The sequence below is a fragment of the Bos grunniens genome, chromosome 17 (genome assembly GCF_055505025.1).
Source record: "Bos grunniens cultivar Pamir isolate PY7600 chromosome 17, Bosgru_T2T1.0, whole genome shotgun sequence".
Taxonomy (NCBI): Eukaryota; Metazoa; Chordata; class Mammalia; order Artiodactyla; family Bovidae; genus Bos; species Bos grunniens.
In genome coordinates this window covers 19,058,320-19,077,414 of record NC_141181.1, presented here as the reverse complement: position 1 = coordinate 19,077,414, position 19,095 = coordinate 19,058,320, and the positions used below count along the sequence as shown (strand labels likewise).

General features: G+C 39.0%; 1 long non-coding RNA gene across 2 annotated transcripts in view; it reads right to left on the bottom strand.

Moving 5' to 3' along the window:
- Window positions 1-1,512: 1,512 nt before the first annotated feature.
- Window positions 1,513-19,095, bottom strand: part of LOC147355093 (uncharacterized) — a 40,720-nt gene continuing 23,137 nt past the window's right edge. Inside the window, exon 3 of one of the 2 annotated variants that reach the window (XR_015144210.1) lies at window positions 1,513-4,485. This is a non-coding gene — a long non-coding RNA (uncharacterized LOC147355093). Of the gene's footprint in view, window positions 4,486-10,275; window positions 11,710-19,095 lie in introns of those variants that run through there. The other variant, XR_015144209.1, reaches the window with a different exon arrangement.

The following is a 19,095-nucleotide window of genomic DNA, read 5'->3' as shown; positions in this document are numbered from 1 at the left end:
GACTGCCACTTACAAGAGGGAGGACAGATTTAAATGATCATCAAAGAAGACTTCAGCTCAATCTAAAATGTTTTCCTAAAAAACAAAAAAGGAAAATACAGTCAAGTGTTTCTTGGATATTATTTTAAGAAGATGCTTAGGATAAAGCCAGAACAGAAGTCTATCAAAATGTTCAAGCACCTTGCTTGATGATGGATACATTTGAGGTTGTTATTTTCACACATACAAGGGTGGTGGGTACCGGGAGCTGGGTATGTGTAGATGTGTTTTCCAAATCTCTCAAATTTAAAGAAAAAAAGGTAGAAAATGTGACTACTATAGTTTGATATTCAGTCATATAGAATAACAAGTCCAAATGTAAGGCGGGCCTAATTTCAATGTGATAAAAGCACCTTGCATATTATAACCCACTAACTAATCCACTATTATCCATTAGATTAAACATTGGATTAAAAACTGTATTAAGTTTTAAGCTTTCACCTTAGAAATCAGAGAACAGACCTTTGAAGAAATGAGCTGAACCAGTAGATTTTTGTGATTAAATATTACTACATAATTTGTCTTAAACACTTCTCCCTTTTAAAATGTCAAGATAATTATATGTTAAATATTACCTTAATAAGCCCTAGAAATTCAGATTTTAATTACAGAAACTTAGAAAATGTGAGTGTCTAGCCTCACATCATTTAACTCTGGCCTCAAGGAATTTGCAGGTTGTGCCAGAATCCTTCATTACCTGGTTACACACTAGTGGACAATATGACATTTTGCTTGGAAATGATATAGGATAATATGATGGAAAATAACTGCACTTTCTCTATTGTGCTTCTCCTGTAAGGCTATAAATAAGTTGAATTGTGCTCGCTTGATTTATGTTTATGACTATTATTATGATGATTTATTTGAGGTTGAGTGCTGACAGTGTGCTGAGTGCTATACCAGACTCATAAGAAGAAATGGTTATGCCCCAGAGGCTTACATACCAAGACAAACAATTCAGTCATAAAACACACCAGCTAAGAGATGCTTAATCTCAGCAGTGCAATGCTTCTTGAAGTTTATCCGTAGGTGGAGAAAATTCTCTCCAACTGGGGGAAGGAGGTTAATGCTCTTTGAAAGACTTTGAGGGCCAGTTTTCAATAGAGATTTCATATGGGGGTAAAGAAACATCAAAGTGCATGCTCTGAGAGCATAATAAAGGGGATAATCGATGGAGGGTTCCCCAGCAAACAAAGAGTTTTAGGTATTGAGTTAGGTATGGTGGATATAAGACTGCCCTTCAAGGACCTCAATCTAATGGGCATACTCAACTGTACGAGTCCAGGTAGGTTCAACGTACTGTTTTTATACAACCATCTTAAATCTTTTCTGGAATAATATTGGTTATGGACATCTAACTCTCCAGCCCAGTGTTTCAAAACATATATTTTTAAAGAACACTAAGTTTAGAGGATGTTTTTAGGTAGGGCAAAGTTTGAAAACCTGTGGATAAACAAACTTGAGAAATGCTGGGTTAAAGTGAAACAAGTATCTCTATTGCAAGAATTCTCAGAGTCATCATGAAAACTGTGGATCTCTGAGTCTGAGTGCAAAATAATTTTGGTAGAGTATTTCACAGGATTAGTACTGTGGAAAATACACATCGGGAAATACCAAGGTTGGTGGAAGAGAGAAGGAAAGAATGAATTAAAACATTTTGTTTTAACCATGATGGTTGTTGTAGTTCCTTGTTTCCTGATTCACTTGCTCAAAAGACATAATGTGCTCCAGTGTCTCTTCCAGCTCAGCTAAACAGGGCACAATGCTTTTCATCACCTTCCAAATGTGGTTGGAAGGATAACAGGGGTAGAATAAGGCACAATAAATAGATCTACACATTTGTGGTAGCCAGCCTCCAAGATGGTCCCCAATAATCTCTGCCTCCTGGTATCCTACCTTTGGGTGGTCCCCTCCCACAGTAAATAGGGCTGACTTCTGTATGGGGATTCCCAGGTGGTAGAGTGGTAAAGAATCCACCTGCAATGCAGGAGACGCAGCTTTAATTCCTGTGTCGAAATGATCCCCTGGAGGAGGACATAGCAACCCACTCCAGTATTCTTGCCTGGAGAATCCCATGCAAAGAGGAGCCTGGCAGCTACAGTCCACAATGTCACAAGGAGACGGACACAACTGAAGTAACTGAACACACACGTGTAACCAATAGAGTACTTGGAAACAATGAAGTGCAACCTCCAAGGCTAGGTCATATAAGACATTAAATCTTCTAACTTGCTGTTCTGGGATCACTTGCTCTAGGGGAAGCCAGCTGCCATATTGTGAGAACACTCAGGCAGTCCTACAGAAAGACCTATGTGGTGAAGAAAAGAGTTTCTACTGACAGCCATGTCAGTGAGTCCTCTTAGAAGCAACAAGTCCTTCAGATAACTGTGACCTCAGCCAACATCTTGACTGCATCCCTATAAAAGACTCTGAGCCAGTACCACCCAGTTAAACTGTACTCAAATTCTTGAGCTACAAAAACTGTATGAGATAATGAAAATTTGGTGTTTTAAGCCACTAAGCTTTGGTGTAGTTTATTACACAGCAATGGATAACTAATACTGCATCGGATTTTTCATGATCTCAAATATTCTGTCCTATGTGTCTTGAGTTGGGGATTCAAAGAATTTGATCAATAAAACCATTGCTTTCCCTGCATACAAGGTTATAGTCACTGAATCTCAATCAGTACCAAAACCAAAAAGTTCTGTATGGCACTCTAGGAATATTCTATCACTACCCAGTTCACCAAAAACGTTCTATTTCCTAGATGTGAGTGTATGTGTGTTCAACCGTGTCCAACCCTTTGCAACCCCATGGACCTTAACCTGCCAGGTTCCTCTGTCCATGGGATTTTCCAGGCAAGAATACTGGAGTGGATTGCCATTTCCTTCTCGAAGGGATCTTCCCAACCCAGGGACTGAACAAGCATCTCCTGTGTCTCCTGAATTGGCAGGCAGGTTCTTTACCACTAGCACCACCTGGGGCAGGGCAACTTCTTGAGGAACTGATAAAATCACAGAGATAGCTATTAAGACTCTTTGGGAAAACAGGCCCCCTGACCAGGTTACTAAGAGTCAGGAAGTGGCCTCTACTATGGGAGTCGACACTGGTAGTGTCTAAACTTCACTATGGGGTAAAGCAGAAGGATCAAGTTGAGCAAGTAGAGGTAAATCCAGCTCACCCCTGTGGAACACTAAAAAGGAACTGAAGAGTTTCCAAGGATGAGGGCAAGATTGGGAGAAAGAGAAACAATACAAATGATCTGAAGAGAGTGGTTCAGAGACGCAAAAACACGATACAAGGCAAAGGGGGCTGGAGCCAAGATAACAAGAATAGAGAAAGTAGGTACAGAAGGGCCTGGCCGAGGGCATCAATAGGAGCCCTGTAGATGGGAGTTGTAAAGAATGCAAGCAACTTCGGATAGAGAGTAATCCAACTCAAATATGTGAAAATCTTCAGAATGTTCAAGAGAAGCAGGCTGACCAAGAAAAAACAGATACGTGAATTAAGCCCTATGGCTCAGAGGTTAAAGCATCTGCCTCCAATGCGGGAGACCCGTCTTCGATCCCTGGGTCGGGAAGATCCCCGGGAGAAAGAAATGGTAACCCACTCCAGTATTCTTGCCTGGAGAATCCCATGGTAGGCTTCTCTGAGCGACTTCACTTTCACTTTTCACTTTCTATGGAGTCCCCTCAGAGTAACATGTCCAAAAGAGGCTGCATCAGCATGCATGCACCAAAAGGGAAATGGAGCATGAAGACAGGTTCCTCTCTGAGCTATGACCTTGATATGTGTATGTGTGCCTTGTGTGCTGAGTCATGTCTGACTCTTTGTAACCCTATGGACTGTAGCCCACCAGGCTCCTTTGTCCATGGAATTTTCCAAGCAAAAATACTGGAGCGGGTTGCTGTTTCCTTCTCCAGGGGGTCTTCCCCATCCATGGATAGAACCCTCGTCTCTTGCATCTCCCGCATTGACAAGCAGATTCTTTACCAGTTGATCACACCCAAAACAAGTGAGGGGCAAAGAAAGGGGGAGGGGGAGGGAAGACACACAGAAGTGTGTAGACTTCTTTGCTGGTGGCAGCTACCACTCTCCTTGAGGAAGCTGGGAAACCCTTACTGGGTTGTCTAGTTGAGCATGGGATTTCTGGGTGAAGAGGTGAAACATCTGGACCATGGGCACCTCTACATAAGTGTGTGTGGTGCTAAAGTGTGTGTCAGGCTCCTTTTGCAACACTGGCAATCTTTGGGGAAATTCTGCACGAATAAGTTGGAATTATTTTCTCCCATTGCACCGAGTCCAGAAATAGTCCATGACCAATGATCCAATACAGCTGCCGGTAGAAATAAATTTCCTTACAACTTTGCAATAGGCTCAATACACCGTCTTGCCCATGGAAACGCACGTAGCAGTAATCAGTATTCCTCTCCGACTCCAGACCTGGTGGATAATTACAATTAAGCTTCAATGGATTAGCTGCCAGCAGGACAGTAGATTGTGGTATTTTACATCTGTACTTTTTCAGCAAACTTGGGTATGTGAGGTTTTTTTTCCTTCTCCATGGAAAACAAAAAGTTATTTCCAATTAATTCAGGAGACCATCAAAATTACTGAAAATTGTGTTGTTCCCCGTGATGGGATGAATGAGGTATAGAATGACTCTCCTCATTGTGTTAGAAATGCAAGGGTCACTCGCATTTCTTACAGAGCCCCTAGTTTACATTTTTCAATTAGGAGATAATCAGTGTGCCATTATGAGTAAAAATTGTTGGAATGACCTTTTGGCTGTTGCTTTAACCAGCAAATCTTTGGGGAGGATTTGATTGAAAGCATGACAGGAGAACAAGGCAAGTTATACTGATGATAAATAAGAACAATTATCACACCTATTATCTGATAAATAATTTATTGTGATTTGCCATTAATCCATTTCAAGCCACCTCCTGGATAAAAACACACCCCAAAGACTGACTGAATTCAGCTTTTCCCACATCATGTCAGAAATTCTTGTCTGAAAAGCACAAAGGAAGCACTTACCTGGAATATAAAGAGCTGTCACGGTATACTTGATCATTTTAATCAGTGCAGATAAATTATGCCCCTTATAGAAATGGTAAATCAGTACTTCTCTGTCAGTTTGAAAAAAAAAAAATCTGTGAGGTGTTTTAAGGAGAAGCCATAGCTCAATACTTAGGAGTCTGTTTGGTTTTTAAATCTTGTCTTCCACTCTTGTTAAAAGCCGTCAGCCTATGCATTTTCAGTCAAAGCCTGCAGCATATTTCTAATTTCAAAGTGTACGTACTATTATTATAGGATAATTAAATTCTTTATAATACTCCATAAGTCCAATTGGTAAGGATTGGTGGAATATATAAAAATGATTCTCAGTGTTAGAGTTTAGTGGCAAATGTTGTTTCTGCTACTGCGCTCTTCTTCTTGATAATTCCAACAGGCAAATATATATATATATATATATATATATATATTATTTCTAACCCTGGTGACAGAAAAGTAATGTGGACCTTTTGGACATAAAGATCACATTTGTCTATAACTTCCCTGGTGTCTCAGATGGTTAAAAATCTGCCTGCAATGCAGGAAACCTGGGTTTGATCCCTATGTCATGAGGATCCCCTGGAGAAAGAAAACGCACCCCACTCCAATATGCTTGCCTGGAGAATCCCGTGGACAGAGGAGCCTGTTGGGCTACAGTCCATGGGATCGCAAAGAGTTGGACACAACCGAGAGACTGAACACCATGGTCACTTAACATCTTGAAAAAAATTATACTATTTTTTCCCTTTGTGCACTCGCCTGATGCATGTATGACCCCATGGTGTCTCTTGTTCCAAGACCAGGTTTTAATTCTACTTTTTCTCCTCTTTTGTAATTTTTGTTCCATTTCAAAGATGGGTTTTTTTAAGTAAATTAATTTGACTTTTTGTTATTTACCTCTGATGTTAAACATATGTTCTTGGTTAGAGTTTTTTCTCCATGCTTTATTCTCTTGATGTTTTTGGTTACTGTCTTACTATTATTTACTTAGTCATCCTATCAGCTTGGATTCATTTCATAGGATTCCAGAACATTTTTTAATCAATAGAACATCAATGTTGGGCAGAAATCCCTGTACCATTATCAGAAATTACAAACTGTCATGGTTCCCCCTACTGAAGAATTGAGTTATGGACCTAACGTCAAAGGGTTCTGTCTTCTGCCTGCAGGTATCTGACAGAGATTAAAATAGTCTTTAAGGTCTGTTGAGAATGTGATTATACAACTATTCAAGCAATTGGACATCTTCAGCATCAGGAAATTCTTCCTTAGAGCTACCCAAAGCCCTCCAGCTACAATAAAAGCCCATTTTAAACTTGACTTTAGGACTGGGTGACTCAACAAACTCCTTTATTTTATAGATGAGAGGACCATAGAAAAGTAGACACCACAGTGTTTTATGGTCAATGTACCCTCTGCAGTGAAGGGGGCGGGGGTGGGAAGGGGTTGGTAATGGTGGGGGGAGGTCTTGATAGGCATTCCCTACCACTCCTTGGAAGAAAAGTTATGACCAACCTAGATAGCATATTCAAAAACAGAGACATTACTTTGCCAACAAAGGTCCGTCTAGTCAAGGCTATGGTTTTTCCTGTGGTCATGTATGGATGTGAGAGTTGGACTGTGAAGAAAGCTGAGCGCCAAAGAATTGATGCTTTTGAAGTGTGGTGTTGGAGAAGACTCTTGAGAGTCCCTTGGACTGCAAGGAGATCCAACCAGTCCATTCTAAAGGAGATCAGCCCTGGGATTTCTTTGGCAGGAATGATGCTAAAGCTGAAACTCCAGTACTTTGGCCACTTCATGTGAAGAATTGACTCATTGGAAAAGACTCTGATGCTGGGAGGGATTGGGGGCAGGAGGAGAAGGGGACGACAGAGGATGAGATGGCTGGATGGCATCACCGACTCAATGGACATGAGTCTGAGTGAACTCCAGGAGTTGGTGATGGACAGGGAGGCCTGGCATGATGCGATTCATGGGGTCGCAAAGAGTCGGACACGACTGAGTGACTGAACCGAACTGACTCACAAGCAGAAGGTCTTTTATTCACCATCATGATATGAGGTGGGATCAACTTCATCAACCTCAACCAGAATAGTTCTGAAAGACCCCAGCCACACGTGCTTTACAGAATAAAGCAAGAGAATACAAAATTATGAGTGCCCTTCATGACATTATAGTTTTAAATAATGGGGGAATTCCTGGATTATAAACTTAAGGACAAGGCTATTTTTCCTAATACACTCAATTTCTAATATATCATACAGAAGTGACAAGACCTCTCTCCATGTGAAATCATAGAAACTGTTTAAAATAAGCTAAAAAGACCAGAAAAAAATCTGTAGCGCTTTCTCTTGCCTGACACGAGAAAGAGATGTCACTAATGTAAATCAGTACAGCTGAAGGTCTGGTGATAATGCAACATTCAGACTTTTCATGCCAATACCATGAGAATTAACAAAAGGGAGATTTTTTTTCTCTTTCTCTCTCATGTCTCCCTGTTATATATATATATATCTTTGTGCCTATCTCAATGTGTGTGTGTGGCTCAGATCCCACAGATACAGTACCAGTGAAGAACAGATGACATGAGAAAAAAAGTTTTCTATTCTCTTTCAACCAAAATTAGTATGAGTTTCTTACAGGTGTGTCTCTCTTTTTAAAAGACAATCCACTTTGAAAACTGATGATCATCCAATTCTCCCCACCTAAAAGCTCTCAGGGAAATTAGGTAGATGATGTTTGATTTATAAAGACTAGCAGATTTCTTTTCTTTGAAGGAATTCCAGATATGGCCCTTCTGTGAGGATGCTTGTGACAGAACATTCCAGCACTCCCTACCAAGCAGAACAAAGCTCCCATTTCACACAATTCCAGATATCCTCAGGCCTTCTAAGTTACCACCTGTGGTTGGATCTAAGCAAACAAAAACCTAAAAGAGGAGACAAATCATCAGTAAATCTCTTAGGTACCAATCCACAAATACTAGGAGGCAAGGGAAATAACCAGGAAGATCCTGAAGTGATGCTAAGGAATTATGATCTGGTTGGCATCAGGGAACCTGTTAGGATAAATCAAATGACTGAAATGTCAATACTGAGGAATGCAAACTGTGAAGAAGAGAGGACAAAGAGGTGGGGAGAAAGGGCTCACGCTACAGATCAAAGAGTTGGACTTACGATGAAATACAGATGGAGGATAAAGGAAGTAGCCGTGCTGAAGCTTTATGAGTTAAGGTAAAAGAAATATATGAAATAAAGGGGAATTAGCAGTGCAGGTCCTCTGTGCACCACTAAATCAAGATGAACTCGCTGATAAATTACTGTAGAGGGACGAAACAGATACCCATGTCCCCATAAATAAATAAAATGTAGCATGCAGTATCAGTCTTGGCATAGATGTCTCATCTCTCTGTTGCTGTCCACTAAAAATTTCCATGTTCTTCTCCGCCTTTTCCTCCTTCTGACTCTCAGGCAACCGTGGGTACTAAGACCTCTGCTTAATTTCTTACCTTTGAATTAATGACAATATTCTGGGTTTCGTTTCTTTAGGTCCCTTAGATTGTGACCACTTGGAGTTTAAAGGCACAGTATAAATAAACCAAACGTAAGTAAAATGCTAAATGACAAGATCACAAAACTTGCTACTCTAGATTTCAATTACTGAGACATTTCTTACGGGATAATAAAAAGAGCAAAATGCAGGTCATCCGGGAATTTTTAGAGTTGTGTTACTATTAGCTGCTTGTTTCATAAAGTGGAAAGGGCAGCGAGAGGTGAGGCAATTTGGGCCTGCTCACGAAAAACAAGGAAGGAACCATCAGGAATCTGGAGGTAAAGGGCACTTGGGATCGTAACCTGATTCCATTTGCTATGCTGAGAGGAGGCTGATTTGTGCAACTTCTCCCAAATACACAAAATAGGAAAAAGGTGAAGCCATAAGAGAGAATTCTACCCTGAAAGTTAAAACTCACATGGGAAAAATCTGTGAAGCAAAATTACACTGTGAAATGTCATTCTCTAAAGGGCTTAAACAAGAAGTGTGATAAATGTTATTACTCTGCAGTGCCATACGGGTGTTGAGGACTCAATCACCGCTCTGATTTTGCCCAACAAGTGCAAGAAGGCAGTTAGAGGAAAACAGACCCTGTTCCAAAGTGCTTTCAGGTTAAAGGCTTCAGGGAGAGAAGCAAAATGGGAAAACCACTAATACAGCCATCAAGCTCATAAATAACTTTGAATCATCACTGACTAGTTGCCCTCTAAGGTTTAAAGGCACCTTAAGGTCAGGATAAGCAAAGAATGAATAGAGTTAAAGGTCAGAAAAGTTCAGAGAAATTCCACTTAAGAACCAAAGGAAAACCAGCCTAAACCAATCTTTAAGACTGATTTTCTTAATGATCTCAGCAAAACAGTTGCAAGAAACCCCCTAATGTCATTCCAAGATCAAGCAAGTATGTCTAAGACTGGAGAACAGCTGCACTTCTAATCTGGGATACAGATAAAAGAGCATCTAAACAGTTAGAAATTAACACCCACAGGGATGATGCCCAGATACGTGAACACAGAAATTGTACAAAATGCGTGCATGCATGCATGGTATGGAGATATATATGTGTATGTGTGTTTGTGTGTGTATATTATGTCATGTAATCCTGAATTCTAGTTTCAGTACAAAAGGGACAGATTTCATTAATTGAAAGTGTCATTTTAAACTTTGTTTCATATTTAATTTTGACCTTTGAAATGAGTCAACATTACACATACATAATATATAATATAAGCTATATTATCCAAGTTGTGATCAAGTCTTCCCAGGCTAAAAACACCCTGACGACATCCTCCATGAGCCAATAAATTAAGCATCTGAGGATACCATGAAAGAGAAGAGCAGAAAGAGCCAAGAATCAAAAGAAAGGAGTTTATTCTCCAAATTCCATTTGCGTGCATGAACAAAGAATGTTCCCTCCCAGGGCACAAGGCCACTTTCAAGTTTATTAGTAAACCAAAACTACCACCAAAACCAAGATCAAAGACTTTGAGCAAGAAAAATACTTTGGGGTTTAGGCTTTCCCAGAAAGGATCCCAAAAGACTACCCTCACATACCTGCACAGCCAGACAGGAAAATATACCAATGACATATTGAATTTTTTTAAAAGAAAGTTATAAAGCAAGACACATGGTATAATCTCATTTTTATTAAAATACAAACACAAGTTATAAATGCACATATTTTATAAGCATAGTAGAAGATCTGAAAAAATACTTTAAAATCTCTAATGGCATTTACTCAAACAGAAGTGAAAGTGAAGGGCTGACTCCTATTTTGAGAATTCACTTTTGTATTATAGTAATTGTGTCTGATTTTTATAATTTTGTAAACCAACATTAATATTCTCAGAAATTAACCTTGAGATTTCCTAGCTGCCTTCTATGACTGTTTGTTAAAGTAATATTTGTCCATCCAAATTCTAGAAAATCTCTTAAAGTCAAGAACTGACATTCTCTTAAAAGACAAAAGTAGTCAAATCACCTATATCCATAATAACTAGTTGAAGAATACACAAAAAGATATAAAATATGACGTGAGAAATGGTAAACATGGGGATGGGGAATTAAAATGTAGTGTGGTTAGAATGTGTTCGAACTTAAGATATCATCAACTTAAAATAATTGGATATACATCAGTCTTATGGACTCTGTGGCAGAGGGAGAGGGTGGGGAGATTTGGGAGAATGGCATTGAAACATGTATAATATCATGTATGAAATGAGTCGCCAGTCCAGGTTCGATGCACGGTACTGGATGCTTGGGGCTGGTGCACTGGGATGACCCAGAGGGAGGGTAGGGAGGGAGGAGGGTTCAGGATGGGGAACGTGGGTATACCTGTGGCGGATTCATTTTGATATTTGGCAAAACTAATACAATATTGTAAAGTTTAAAAATAAAATAAAATGTTAAAAAAATTAGATATAATATATTGTTATTATAAACCTCATGGTAATGGCAAACCAAAAACTTAGATACATGCACAAAAAAGAGAAAGGAAGCCAAACATAAAACTAAAGATAATCATCACATCACAAGGTAAGAGAGAAAATAAGAGGAAAGGAAGAAAAGAGAACTACTAAAACAATCACAACACAATTAACAGAATAGCAATAAGTACATACCTATTGACAGTTACTTTAAATGTACATGGATTAAATACTCCAATAAAAAGATATAGGCTGAATGGATTTAGAAACAAGACCCATATATTTGCTACCTATAAGAAATTCACTTCAGATATAAAGACATACACATAGTAAAAGTGAGAGGAGCGGGGGGAAGGTATTCCCTCCAAATAGAAACAGAAAGCTGGAATAGCTATCAGTTCAGTTCAGTCGCTCAGTCGTGTCCAACTCTTTGCGACTCCATGAATCACACAGCACACCAGGCCTCCCTGCCCATCAGCAGTTCCCGGAGTTCACTCAAACTCATGCCCATCGAGTCGGTGATGCCATCCAGCCATCTCATCCTCTGTCGTCCCCTTCTCCTCCAGCTATACTTAGCTCAAAAAATCTCGATTTTAAAACAAAGACTGTAAGAAGAGACAATGGGTGCTATTACCTAAGAAAAACAGACCAAACAAGGAGATAACAGTTGTAAATATATATATTCCCAACATAGGAGTAAAATTAACAAACGTAAAGGGAGAAATTGACAGTAACACAATAATAGTAGAGGACTTTAACACCCCACCTACATCAATGGACAGATCATCCAGACAAAAAAATCAGTAAAGAAACACTGGCCTTAAACAACAAACTGGACCAATCAGATGGATTTAAAGATACATTTCATTTCAAACAATCCATTCAAAATCAGAAGAACACACATTCTTTTCCAGAGCACATGGAACATTCTTTAGGACAGATCACCTGCTTTGCCATAACACAAGTCTCAATATATTTCTAAGAAGATTAAAATCATATCAAGCATCTTTTCTGACCACAGTGCCACAGGACTAGAAATCAACTACAAGGTGGGGGGGAGGAGGGAACTGCAAAAAAATAAAATACATAGAGGCTAAAAGTATGCTACTAAACAAACAATGCGTCATTGAAGAAATCAAAGAGGAAATCAAAAACTACTAGAGACAAATTAAAATGGAAACACAACAATCCAAAATCTATGAGACACAGCAAAAGCAGTTCTAAGAAGAAAGTTTATAGCAATAAAAAAGCCTACCTCAGGAAACAAGAGAAAATAAACAACCTAACATTAAACCTAAGGGAACTAGAAAAAGAACAAACAAAATCCAAAGTTAGCAGAAGGAAAGAAATCATAAAGATGAGAGCAGAAATACATGAAATAGACACTAAAAACAACAGAAAAGATCAATGAAACTAAGAACTGGTTCTTTGAAATTGAAAACCTTTAACCAAACTCATCAAGAAAAAAGAGAGATGATCTGCCCAAATAAACAAATCAGAAGTGAAAAAGAAGCTACAATGGACACCAAAAAATACAAAAAATCATAGTTGATCACTATGAACAACTATCTGCTGATAAAGTGGATAGTCTAAAGGGAATGGATAAATTCCTAAAATGTACAATCTCCCAAGACTTAATCAGGAAGAAATAGGAAATGTGAACAGACCAATTACCTGTAATCAGATTGAATCAGTAATTTATTTATTTTTTGAATCAGTAATTTAAAAACTCACAACAAACAATTCCAGAATCAGATGGCTTCACAGATGAATTCTACCAAACATTTCAAAAAGAGTTAACACCTATCCTTCTCACACTATTCCAAAAAAACTGCAGAAGGAACACTTCCAAACTCATTATATGAGGTCAGCATCACCCTGATACAAGACATCACACATAAAAAAAAGAAAATTACAGGCCAAAATCAGTGATAAACATAAATGCAAAAATACTCAACAATATATTAGCAAATCAAATTCAACAATACAGTGAAGGGATCATACATCATGATTAAATAGGATTTATTCCAGGGATGCAAGGATAGCTCATTATCTATAAATCAATCAATGTGATACATCACAATAACAAAATTGAAGAATGAAAATAATATGATCATCTCAATAGTAACAGAAAAAACTTTTGACATAATTCAACATTCATTGATGATAAAAACTCAACAAAGTGGTATGAAGGCATGATACCTCAACATCATAAAACATCATACGACAAACCTACATCCAACATCCTACTCAAGAGTGAAAAAGTGAAAGCACTTCCTCTGAGGTCAGGAACAAGACAAGGATATTCACTCTCACCATTTTTATTTAACATAATACTGGAAGTCTTACCCAAAGCAATTGCACAAGAAAAATAAATAAAGAAGCCAAATTGTAAAGGAAGAAGTAAAACTGTCAGTGCTTGCAGATGATATGATACTTTATATAGAAAAAAATGAGGATGAAACTCCCTCAAAAAAACCATTAAAACGAATAAATGAATGCAGCAGAGTTGCAGGATACAAAATTAATATTAAAACACAGGCAGGACACTCTCTGACATCAGCTTTAGTAGTTCTTTGTGAAGCAAACAAAAGCAAAAACAAACAACTGGAACCAAGTCAAACTAAAAAGCTTTTGCACAACAAAGGAAACTATCAACAAAACAAAAAGGCCATCTACTGAACAGAAGATATAGAGATGGCCAACAGGCACATGAAAAGATGCTCAGCATCATTAATCATTGGGGAAATGGAAATTAAAGCCACGAGATAACGCCTCACACCTGTCAGAAGGATGGTTTTCAAAAAGACAGCAAATAACAATTGTTAGTAAGAATGTGGAGAAAAGGGACTCTCTGCACTGTTGGTGGGATTGTAAATTGGTGTAGCCATTATGGAAAACAGAATGGTGGTTCCCCAGAAAATTAAAAGTAGAACTTCCATATGATCCAGCAACTTCGCTTCTTGGTATTTATTCACAGGAAACAAAAACCCTAATTCGAAAAGATATTTTCACACCAATGTTCACAGAAGCATTATTTATTTATAATATCCAAGATACAGAAGCAACTTAGGTATCCATCAATAAATAAATGGATAAAGAAGATACGATATGTATAAGCACATATATACACACATATATACGAATATATATATATGATATATATGCACATATATACACACATTATATATATGTATATACACAGTAGAATATTACTCAGCCATTAAAAAAGACATCTTGCCACTTGCAACAATAAGCATGGATCTAAACAGTATTAGGCTAAGTGAAAAGTCTCACAGAGAAGGCCAAATACTGCATGATCTCACTTAAATGTGGAAACTAACAAACAAAATGAAAAGAGTCATAGATACAGAGAACAAGCAGGTGGCTGCCAGAAAGGAGGGAAGCCTGGAGGCGGTAGAAATAGACAAAGGGGATTAAGAAGTACAAACCTCCAGTTAGATAATAAATAAGCCACAGGAATATCATATACAGCATGAGAAATATGGCCAATAATATTGCAAAAACTTTGGGGACAGACTAGATATTGCAGTGATCATTTCATAATGTATGTAAATGTCAGATCATTATGTAGTATACCTGAAACTAACACAATATTGTATTTCAACTATATTTCAATTAAAAAAAAAGAATTTCCCTTTACTATGAAAGATGGAATATATATACACACATATACATAAATACATACACATATATATGATATATATGCACATATATACACACATTATATATATGTATATACACAGTAGAATATTACTCAGCCATTAAAAAAGACATCTTGCCACTTGCAACAATAAGCATGGATCTAAACAGTATTAGGCTAAGTGAAAAATCTCACAGAGAAGGACAAATACTGCATGATCTCACTTAAATTTGGAATCTAAAAATTAAAACAAAATGAAAACAGTCATAGATACAGAGAACAAGCAGGTGGCTGCCAGAAAGGAGGGAGGCCTGGAGGTGGTAGAAACAGATGAAGGGGATTAAGAGGTACAAACCTCCAATTATATAATAAATAAGCTACAGGAATATCATATACAGCATGAGAAATACAGTCAATAATATTGTAATAACTTTGCATGGGGACAGATTAGACATTGTGGTAATTATTTTATAACATATGTAAATGTCATATCATTACGTAGTATACCTGAAACTAATACAGTATTGTATTTCAACTATATTTCAATTTTAAAAAAAAGAATTTACCTTCACTGTGAAAGACAGACAAGGCTGTGGTCCTAGTGTGATTAGATTGACTAGTTTCCTGTGAGTATGGTTTCAGTGTGTTTGCCCTCTGCCTACTCCAGTACTCTTGCCTGGAGAATCCCATGGACAGAGGAGCCTGGTGGGCTGTAGTCCATGGGGTCTCTAAGAGTTGGGCATGACTGAGCGATTTCACTTTCACTTTTCACTTTCATGCATTGGAGAAAGAAATGGCAGCCCACTCCAGTATTCTTGCCTGGAGAATCCCAGGGACGGAGGAGCCTAGTGGGCTGCCATCTATGGGGTCGCACAGAGTCGGATATGACTGAGGTGACTTAGCAGCAGGAGCCCTCTTGCAACATCTACCCTCTTACTTGGGTTTCTCTTACCTTGGGCGTGTGGTATCTCTTCACCGCTGCTCCAGCAAAGCGCAGCCATTGCTCCTTACCTTGGACGAGGGGTATCTCCTCACCGCTGCCCTTCCTGACCTTCAACGTGGGATAGCTCCTCTAGGCCCTCCTGCGCCCGTGTAGCCAGGGCTCCTTGGACATGGGGTAGCTCCTCCCAGCCGCCGCCCCTGACCTCAGATGCGAGGTAACTCCTCTCCTTGCTGCCCCTGAACTATGGAATGAGGTTCGTGACATTGTACAGGAGACAGGGATCAAGACCATCCCCATGGAAAAGAAATGCAAAAAAGCAAAATGGCTGTCTGGGGAGGCCTTACAAATAGCTGTGAAAAGAAGAGACGTGAAAAGCAAAGGAGAAAACGAAAGATATAAACATCTGAATGCAGAGTTCCAAAGAATAGCAAGAAGAGATAAGAAAGCCTTCTTCAGCGATCAATGCAAAGAAATAGAGGAAAACAACAGAATGGGAAAGACTAGGGATCTCTTCAAGAAAATCAGAGATACCAAAGGAACATTTCATGCAAAGATGGGCTCGATAAAGGACAGAAATGGTAAGGACCTAACAGAAGCAGAAGATATTAAGAAGAGATGGCAAGAATACACAGAAGAACTGTACAAAAAAGATCTTCATGACCCAGATAATCATGATGGTGTGATCACTGACCTAGAGCCAGACATCCTGAAATGTGAAGTCAAATGGGCCTTAGAAAGCATCACTATGAACAAAGCTAGTGGAGGTGATGGAATTCCATTTGAGCTATTCCAAATCCTGAAAGATGATGCTGTGAAAGTGCTGCACTCAATATGCCAGGAAATCTGGAAAACTCAGCAGTGGCCACAGGACTGGAAAAGGTCAATTTTCATTCCAATCCCAAAGAAAGGCAATGCCAACGAATGCTCAAACTACCGCACAATTGCACTCATCTCACACGCTAGTAAAGTACTGCTCAAAATTCTCCAAGCCAGGCTTCAGCAATATGTGAACCGTGAACTTTCTGATGTGCAAGCTGGTTTTAGAAAAGGCAGAGGAACCAGAGATCAAATGGCCAACATCCGCTGGATCATGGAAAAAGCAAGAGAGTTCCAGAAAAGCCTCTATTTCTGCTTTATTAACTATGCCAAAGCCTTTGACTGTGTGGATCACAATAAACTATGGAAAATTCTGAAAGAGATGGGAATACCAGACCACCTGATCTTCCTCTTGAGAAATTTGTATGCAGGTCAGGAAGCAACAGTTAGAACTGGACATGGAACAACAGACTGGTTCCAAATAGGAAAAGGAGTTCGTCAAGGCTGTATATTGTCACCCTGTTTATTTAACCTATATGCAGAGTACATCATGAGAAACGCTGGGCTGGAAGAAACACAAGCTGGAATCAAGATTGCCAGGAGAAATATCAATCACCTCAGATATGCAGATGATACCACCCTTATGGCAGAAAGTGAAGAAGAACTAAAGAGCCTCTTGATGAAAGTGAAAGAAGAGAGTGAAAAAGTTGGCTTAAAGCTCAACATTCAGAAAATGAAGATCATGGCATCTGGTCCCTCACTTCATGGGAAATAGATGGGGAAACAGTGGAAACAGTGTCAGACTTTATTTTTCTGGGCTCCAAAATCACTACAGATGGTGATCGCAGCCATGAAATTAAAAGACTCTTACTCCTTGGAAGGAAAGTTATGACCAACCTAGATAGCATATTCAAAAGCAGAGACATTACTTTGCCAACAAAGGTTCGTCTAGTCAAGGCTATGGTTTTTCCTGTGGTCATGTATGGATGTGAGAGTTGGACTGTGAAGAAGGCTGAGCACCAAAGAATTGATGCTTTTGAACTGGGGTGTTGAAGAAGACTCTTGAGAGTCCCTTGGACTGCAAGGAGATCCAACCAGTCCATTCTGAAGATCAGCCCTGGGATTTCTTTGGAAGGAATGACGCTAAAGCTGAAACTCCAGTACTTTGGCCACCTCATGTGAAGAGTTGACTCATTGGAAAAGACTCTGATGCTGGGAGGGATTGGGGACAAGAGGAGAAGGGGATGACAGAGGATGAGATGGCTGGATGGCATCACTGACTCAATGGACGTGAGTCTGAGTGAACTCCAGGAGTTGATGCTGGACAGGGAGGCCTGGCGTGCTGCGATTCATGGGGTCACAAAGAGTCAGACACAACTGAGCGACTGATCTGATCTGATGAAAGACAGAAAGATTGAGCTGATGTTCCAGGATAATGAGACAAGAAACATGATAACTACATATAACACATAAGCCTGGTCTGGGTCTGAACCAAAGGAAGTTGCTTTTTTTTTGTCTTACTTTAAAAGACATATTCAGTCAGTTCAGTCACTCAGTTGAGTCTGACTCTTTGCGACCCCATGGACTGCAGCACACCAGGCTTCAAATTTGAATAAAGTCTATAGGTTTAATAGTGTTGTCAGTTTAATCTTGATTTTAATAACTGTACTGTGGTTACGTACATGCTTAGAATATTCACTGAAGTATTTAAGCATAAGGAGCATCTATTTTGTCTTTTACTTACTCTCAATTGGGTCAACAAAACATAGATATAGATGGAGAGAGAGAGATGACAGCCAGCATGGTAAAAATGTTAACATTTGGGCAACCTTTATACTATTCTTGCAACTTTTCTATAAATCTGAAATATTTCAAAATAAAGTTTTAAAAAAGACAGAAGGAAGGAAGAAAGGGAGGGGGGAAACTTGCCTTGCCTTCTACTCCTTCCTCACAAATGATGGTCCAGGAGTCTTCTGCTTTGTTTGTTTAGTTGGTTTTATTCATTTACACAGTTTGATCTTGTCAGAGGAATCTGATATATCTTCAGAAGGAAATCGAGTTTTCACAAATACTCGAGACTAATTTAGCTAATAAACATCTCAGGGTATTTCAAAAGCAAATGTTTGATAGCAAGAGTGATTGACCTTACTAACAGGGCAGAAGATAAAAGGAATTTAGACAAAGTTAGAAAAAGTCAGTAGCAGGACTGAAAACAAAAACCAAGTTTCCAAGCAGCTCATTCAGTATGATTTTTTTAAGCCAAAATTTTGTGATGCGGCAGCTATTCTACAGTGGAAAATTGCCCCTGGGAAGAAACAAGAGTTCATCAAAGGCAGAGGGTCTGAGTCCTCTGTCTGCTGTGGAGAGACACCGGTCATATTGCTATGCACCCCATAAATCACAAATAATAATATCCTGAGGCATTCTCTCCTGTATTAAAAGATAAGAACTCTGTTTTTGTTTCCAGAACCATTGCTCTCCTTCCCCGCTTCACACAGCTCATGTAATTCAGAAGATAGACTTCATTCAAAGAATGAAAAATAGTTAAGTCTGAATCCCGGTGCCTCTCTTCATCAATTCAGCAACTGCAGAACGTT